Below are 7,625 nucleotides of genomic sequence, written 5' to 3'. Positions count from 1 at the left end.
TTGGGAAGCTGGCACGGTATTGGGATGTCGTGGTTCAAAGTCGTAGTAAGACGCCATACTTTCATCGTACGCTTCCTTCGTGATCTTATGCTGGATCCCCACTCTTTAGGCACGGATCGCCATTACTGTATGGCTGGGATCTTGATATCAGGATCCGGATCCCGGACTCAAATATGATTCTAAAATGAAAGTAGGATATTCCCACGCTAAACGTGGGCTGGTCATTCTAACACAAATTCGGAAAAAATGAAGCATATAGCTTTGAGTTCCACCATCGGTTCAGAAAGAACTCCCTTGGCCATTGCTAAATGAATAGCGGTCGACGAATTATGCAGGCATCATTTAACGCTCGCTCCTTCAGCTAACACCAGATTGGATTTTCAGGGAGCTCCTGGAGGGGGGGGGGGGCATTGAAGCTTTGCGACGCACTCAGCTGCTGAGGCTACCTCTCACCCTGGCGGGAAGGACGGGCACCGCGGAGAACCGAACCTGGTAACTCTGGCTTCCCAGGCGTGCAGTAGTTAACGCAGACCCGTTAACCACTACACTATTGACGCCCTCGGAAGCTTCTGGCTCTTGTTCTCTGGCTCTGGCTCTGGCTCGGTTAAATACGATAAGAATAAAAATAAGGCAATGAAAGTGATATCCTCAAACTAAAGTGGGCAATGTCCGGTGACTTTTTTTTGGGGGGGGGGAGCTTTGGCCATCAGGTGACCTTTTGTCAATGCTACTCCCCCCCCCCTTTGCCAAGACTCCGGTTGCGCTCCTCTCAGTAGACTTTCATGCTGTTCAAGAATGTTTTGATACGCTGAAGCGCGATAAATAATCTTACAAATTCCAGCTAACATCGTGATCCAGTTACATTGTTCCAGAGCCATGAAGATTGAATTGTAACTTACAAATCAGTTTGCATTGATATCGATGGTAGTTTTCTCAAAATCCGTTCAGCTCTTGAGTCAACTCTCAGAATGCAATCAGCCACAGTTTTGGAAGCAGAGAAAATAGCAAAATAATTATTATCGGCCTGCATAGTCTTAATGGACCACTCTGACGCTGCCTACCTATTTGTATTGCATGAAGCCGTTCAATAGACTCAACCTGACAGCATTGGCCCCGGTTTTTCAACCATGTTATCTACTCCAGCCAGCTCTGCTTGCCATCCCAGCCATGGCCACCTCACCGCAACATTCAAATGCCTATGCGTGTTTACATCCTCAGGCTATCAAATGCCGTGTGTGGACACAGTAATTACGTGACGTACCCGCTGGTTGGGAGGGTCGTATTGGCAGTGGCGATGCCAAGATCCTGATTATCTGCCCTGCCATGGGGTGCCAGAATCAGCATTATGCCGATATCGTAGCCGTCCGAAAGTTGCAGTGATTGAGTGATACATGAAACTGGCGCTCTGATTGATGCGCTTCCAATGCATGTTCAATTATTGCCTCATCCACAGTTGACCACCCGCTGGAGGCCAAACTGAGCCGAACCCTAGTCGTGGCCATTTCAACTGCAGCCCATGTACATCCTGTTTGCCCATCTCATAATTTTGGAAACGTTTGTTCCGGTCAACTCACCTTTGCCCGGACAGTCTGGGCCCAAGAAGACTTGGGTTGGCCAACCCGAACTCCCAGTTGCTTTACGGATTCTCATTGCTAAGGAGCGGGCCGAGCGCAGAGGCGCGCCCAGAGAGCGGACGCAGCTGTGCACCAGCATGGTGCCAGCAGAACAGACGATACGCTCACAGCATTTTTTTGGAAACCGTTGTCTGGTTTATATAGTATTTTAATGGCACTGGGCTCAGGTGCATTTTGGAGTGTCTGCAATATCAAGTCGCCAAGGTGTTCTTCAAGCATGGCTATTTATAAAAGTAAATCAATGTTTGGCGTACTTCGTGAACAAGTACGACGGAGCCGCTCAAGGTAAGCGCGCCGAACATTAACCTCCAGCAGCATACTGTGGCGCACAACGCTTAACGCCACTCCGTGATGAAAAACGAAGTACTCATCAGCCTAAACCGCATGGCGCTTGAAGCGAGTTATACGTGTCTGTTTACTACTGTTGGCTTCTTGTTTGTAGCGGCTTAAAAACTGCGTGGCTTACAGCAACTGAAACAGAGTTGCCGCTGCCGGAAGTACACTTACGTTTATCTAATATTTCGAAAGTAAATTTAGCCAGAACATTTTACAAAATGGATTTCTGGGAGCAGAGTTCACGTCATGCAGTGTTTGTGGTGTCAACACTGGTCTCGCCACCCGATCTCGTATGTCCAGTAAAACCGCACGGTTCTCTAGCAAAACTTTACATTGCCGCAACGCCCGGTACGCTCCGTCCCGCCCTCTGACCTCTTCTGACTGAGCGGCCGCTGCCGCTGACCGCAAACCATCTCAGACATGGCAAGAAAGCGAGCACTGAACCGACTCAAGCCCGCCGGAGTGATCCGTCATAATCATTTACCACAAGTGTAAAAATTCAATGTTTAACTTCAAAACACATCTCTTCGTATCAAAAATATGAAACTTCATGACACCTTGTGCTCATACGGGGTTTCATATAAGGAGGCATGTACGGGGAGGCTTGTAAGCCTTCTCGTGAACGCCGTAAAACCGTAAATATTTACCTATCGCATTTGTCACACCGGTGTATATACATACAGAAAAGCCTTCTAACGCAGACGCATCCGCTGACGCAATGAAATAGTCACGACCAACACTAAACAGTTCTCCCATGTATTCGTATTTGTATTCGACATCAGTTGACACTCCACATACATACCTGGCTATTACGTGCCATTTGTCTGAGGAAATAAACATCATGTCAAAAACAACGGGAAAAGTGGATAAGGGATAAAACAGCATATAAACGCATGCACACATAAGCAGTATGAGACAAACCTATGGCATAAAAAGACCTGGCAGCGCGCTTAAGACTTGTTGAATTTAGTCGTCGAACATCCACAGGCAACTCAATGACAATGATAATGTATGCAATGAGTGTTAAAGGTCCTGTGTCAATCAAGTGCCTAAGCGCGAAACGTACCATTCGCCAGTTTCATTCGGGAGCCCAATAAGTCGAAATGGGATCCCTGTGCCAACCCGTAAAAAACCCCTGCGCGGGTCAGTGGAGAGGCCCTGCTTCGACCCGAGTCATCTTCCACGGTCAGAGGGCCTTTGTGTGAGGAAGGCACCAATGTACTGTATCCCTCTGAGGATTTTTAGATCCACCAGAGAACTCGCGGCCCCTGTGTCAACAGAATGGCAGCCGATATGGATGCCCCGGACTGAGACGAAAATGCCATGCATAGCCTGGAACCTCCAAAGGTGAGGGCCCATTAATGATCTACGCACTGGCCTTCTGTTCCAGAGATGTAAGCAAATTTTACGATGTTTTGAAAGAGGGGCTTGAATCGACAGATCCTTATTGGTTGAATGGATCGAATCGACCGATCCTTGGGGGTTAGATGGGTCAAATAGATCGATCCTAGTGTTTAATTTTGCAGATTGAAATATGGTGAAGTGTTTCCCTTCTCACGGTTGCCATAGGATGCACACCATTCTTTCATCATCGACTTTTTAAACACGCGTTCCGGTGGCCGGTTTGGATACCCTTTGCTCGGGTTGGGGTCAGTTTGACCCCCCCCAGATCTCAGGACTTAAGAGAGCTAGATACAATCAAATTCACACCAAATTCACAGGGCGTGTTGGCTGCTCATGAACTCACTTATTCCAAAGTTTAAGGTTCCTATGTCCATAAACTGTGGGAGGAAAAATAAGGTCAAACAAGGTCAAACTCCAGGTTGGTCTCCCTAAGCATCCGCAGACCCAGATACCTGTTCTAAGCAAAAGCTCACATGCTAATTTAAAGTCAGTGACCTTGTTGGCCTTTTGAAGATCATGGCGACAAAATCATACAAGACGCTTTAAGCTTTGCATTTGAATAAGCGACAAATTACGCTGCGCGGTATGTTCCTTAAAACCAAAATGTTGACTGGGTCATTTTCGGTCAGTAACTTATTCGGCCTTTAATAAGTACCTGGATGTCCATGGAAGTCCATGCATCACGCGACGCATGTCATCAGCAAATCCGAAATGAGCACCAGGAACTATCCCATGCAGCAAGCCCTAGAGTAATAAAGCAGGTTGGTTGTGACCTTGGTCTGACCTTCACATCTGCCCCTAGGTCAGTGGAATTTTGTTCATCAAATTGTTGTGTCGCCCAAGAAAGCATCTCAGAGATGTATGGCTTCGTCTAGCACTCCGTTTTTTGCATCAGATTGAATGATTCCCTTGAAATTGACTTTGTTCAATCCATGGGCTGACTTTTGACTTGCCGAAGGTCAGCGACACGACAAGGCACATCTAGATTTTTATACCAACCATCCGCTATTCAATTTTCTGCAGATATGCAAAATTTGCTGTGGCTGCGCCGCGCCGTTCAGAAACCATTCCAGAAAAGCCTGGGGGGGGGGGGGGGACGTCAACTTGATCCCCTTCCCAAACGCATGTTAATTGCATAACGAATAGCTTTAAGCATGCGCACTCGTACTCTTACGGAGCAAGGACGCCGACGTCAGGCGTTGTAACCTCCGTGGATCGCACAGCGTCGGCCGCCGCAGCGAACATCAGGCGTTTGATGGCGGGCGAGTGCTAACTATTACATGACGTGAAACAATGCTTGTGGGAGTTCTTTCAAGTCAGCTTGAACCGCTTAAATCATAAACTGGAGCTTTATTTCACTTGCTCAATCCCGAGGTTGATAACCAGGTTAAGAAGTACAGCAAGAAGAACAATAGAGATTACACTATGTTGCTTGCCCCGGTGTTTCTGGCGCTGTAATTCTTGATCCGTTTTCAAGCATGGATCTGAAAATCGCATAAGCGACGTCTACGGTCCGTATACCTGCCAAGCGAACAAACAGATTTTTGAAATAGTTTGAAAAAACTGGCTTCCTGTGGGATGATCATTTTCCCCCGCTCGCCGGGCGCCGCTTGGTTTTGATTGCAGAGTCGGCGCCTCTCGACCTAAGGATTCTGCAAACTGGGTGTCGATGTTTTTGCTTCAAAAGATCGGAGAGTGCCCATGCCCAAAACTGTTAACCTATAACTAACTTCAACAGTGATCTCGTCTTAATGATGTATCCTAGTGTTCCACCCACGGGACCCCTCAGTATTTATGGAAACCCATTTATTATTATTATTATTATTATTATTATTGCAAACCTTGGCGAAATCCAGCGAGTGGCTATTCTAACACCGCGTCAGTACATGTCACATAGATAAACACAGAATACGCAACACATGCAAATGGGACGCAATGCCAGCGATCCACATAGGATGTTATAAAACATGAGTGACTAATGGTACAGTCAGCACCTGCGCGTCATGGCCAGTTGGTCAATTTAGGCAAGTCCTCTGATAAAAGACATTGCTTTGCCCTTGAACTGATTTAAGTTTTGCACTGGCGCGTGGCAGCAGGGAGGCGATTCCACGCCGCTACGGCTCGATAGGGAAATGCCCTTCTCACGCACTCTAAGCGAGGGTGTTTTATAGCGCTCGTCTGCAGCACAGTTTCATCATCGGTGGCTCTGGTGTGCCGCTGAGATACTTCAGATCGGCGCCTGATCAGGTTACTGATAGCCCGTGGCCCATCAGGCACGCAAAAGGCGCGATGCAAGCATATGCAGTGGCGGTGGGTGACAGTCTCGTCGAAATTGGGCCAATTTAGCTGTTTTCTGGATTCCGTGATGTGATCTCGTCTACGTTTGCCGGCAACAATCCTGACCGCGAAGTCAATAGCCTTATCCAAGCGCTGGTGCTGAACGGTTGTTGTTGGGGCCCATGCAGGTAAACAATATCTGATGAGAAGGAAGACCAGTGACTCAACTAGGGACTTTATTGTGGAGCTGGGAAGCACATGCTTAAGCTTGTTGATAGCTATCAGGGAGCCAAAACAGCGCTGAGTAGTTTTGGCCGTTTGATGCTGCCAGCTGATATTTTTATCGGATGAGCACCCCCAGTATTTTGATGTACTCTGAAGGAGACAGCTTGAAGTTACCAAAACTCACGCTCAGCCCGGCGGCTTTGCGGGTGTTGGTGGGTGTGCCAGCAACAATGAATTCAGCTTTTGATGAGTTGATCTTCATGACATTGCGACGAAACCATATGCTGAGACTGAAGTCAGATCGGACTCAACACACGAACGCAACTGCGTGAGACCACAGGCAGATGGTGATGATTCATGCATGAGCTGCACGTCGTCTGCATGTGACACCAGTTTACACGTAGCTGAAACATAACACTGGATGCCGTTGGTAAAGAGGAGGAACATCAGCGGTCCTACTATGCTGCCTTGGACCACGCCATACGCGACCTCAAGGCTCGGCCACGTTTCCACCCTTCACAGGCTGTCGGCGGTCGGCGAAATAATCCGAAAGCCAGTGTGGTGAAATACCATAGCATTCCAGTTTGGCCAAAAGAGCAGAGCGGTCTACACAATCGGCTGCGTTTGACAAGTCAGTTGAGCTGATGGTGGTGACCATACCGGCGTCCACGTTGTTGTTTATGTGGCTAACTATATCGATGACTGCATGCTCGGTGAAGCGGTGAGGACGGCGCGCGTATTGTGAGTCAACAAGAATGTGGCGACGAGTCACATATTCTTAACGCTGGGTGCAACCAACCCTCTCCATCACCTTGCTTACAACACGGATAACGCTGATAGGCCTGTAATTCGACGGCTCAAACACCAGTTCCCTTGCGCGAAGGCACGATTGTCGCAAGCTTCCAGGTGGACGGGACGCTACCAGTCGTGATGGAGTGGTTTACGTTTATTTATGACGTATCGGTTTAGAAAGCGCAGAATGGACCATTGTAACATGAGTGGCGCCGACTGGCTGTTCGATGCGACCATTGAGTTACACCATCCGCTTTTTACTTCTAAGCGCAAGCACACCCCACTTTACGGTACCGGTATAGGGATTTTTTTTGCATGTCGAATAATCAGCCCATTAGGGAGATCCCTGCACAGAAGGGGCTTTTCTTTTCACTCATGGGCTTAAGCAAAGGACGAAAGCATTTTCCTGGAAAAAATTACCCCTTGAAACAACAAAGCCAGTGAACCATCGCCATGCACACTTGCCATATCCGGCGTGCCCCAACCACGGCTCGGCTGCGCTCCTTGGATTGTAGCCTTGGAAAATGGAATTGTAGCCCAATATACTCTACACTTTTACGGCCTTGATTCTTACATTTGTATGCTTATCTGGTGGAGGGCTGTTTTTTTGTTCTGCATGTCGAATAATATGCCCATCAGAGAGATCCCTGCACCGAAGGGGCTTTTCTACGCGCGTACCAGTGTCAGTGTTTTAATATGAGCCTTCGTTTTAAGAATATTCTTGATGCAGGTGGGGATGCGGCGAATGCGGACTTCGATGCCGGAGGAGTGGTTTTGCGGAGTTGGGTTTTGTGGATTGCTATGTGTGGCGTGTCTGTAAGTGAATTCCGCTACGTTCTATAATTGGCAAAGTTGTCTACATGATGTGTCGCTGCAGTTCAAGTTAAAAGTATGTGCAAAAACATGGGCTAGACCCGATGATTCCTTCGAAGTTGTTTATTGAAAAGTGAAGATACA

The sequence above is a fragment of the Pollicipes pollicipes genome, unplaced genomic scaffold (assembly GCF_011947565.3).
Source record: "Pollicipes pollicipes isolate AB1234 unplaced genomic scaffold, Ppol_2.1 Scaffold_3087;HRSCAF=3621_pilon_pilon_pilon, whole genome shotgun sequence".
Taxonomy (NCBI): domain Eukaryota; kingdom Metazoa; phylum Arthropoda; class Thecostraca; order Pollicipedomorpha; family Pollicipedidae; genus Pollicipes; species Pollicipes pollicipes.
This window is presented reverse-complemented; position numbering follows the sequence as displayed.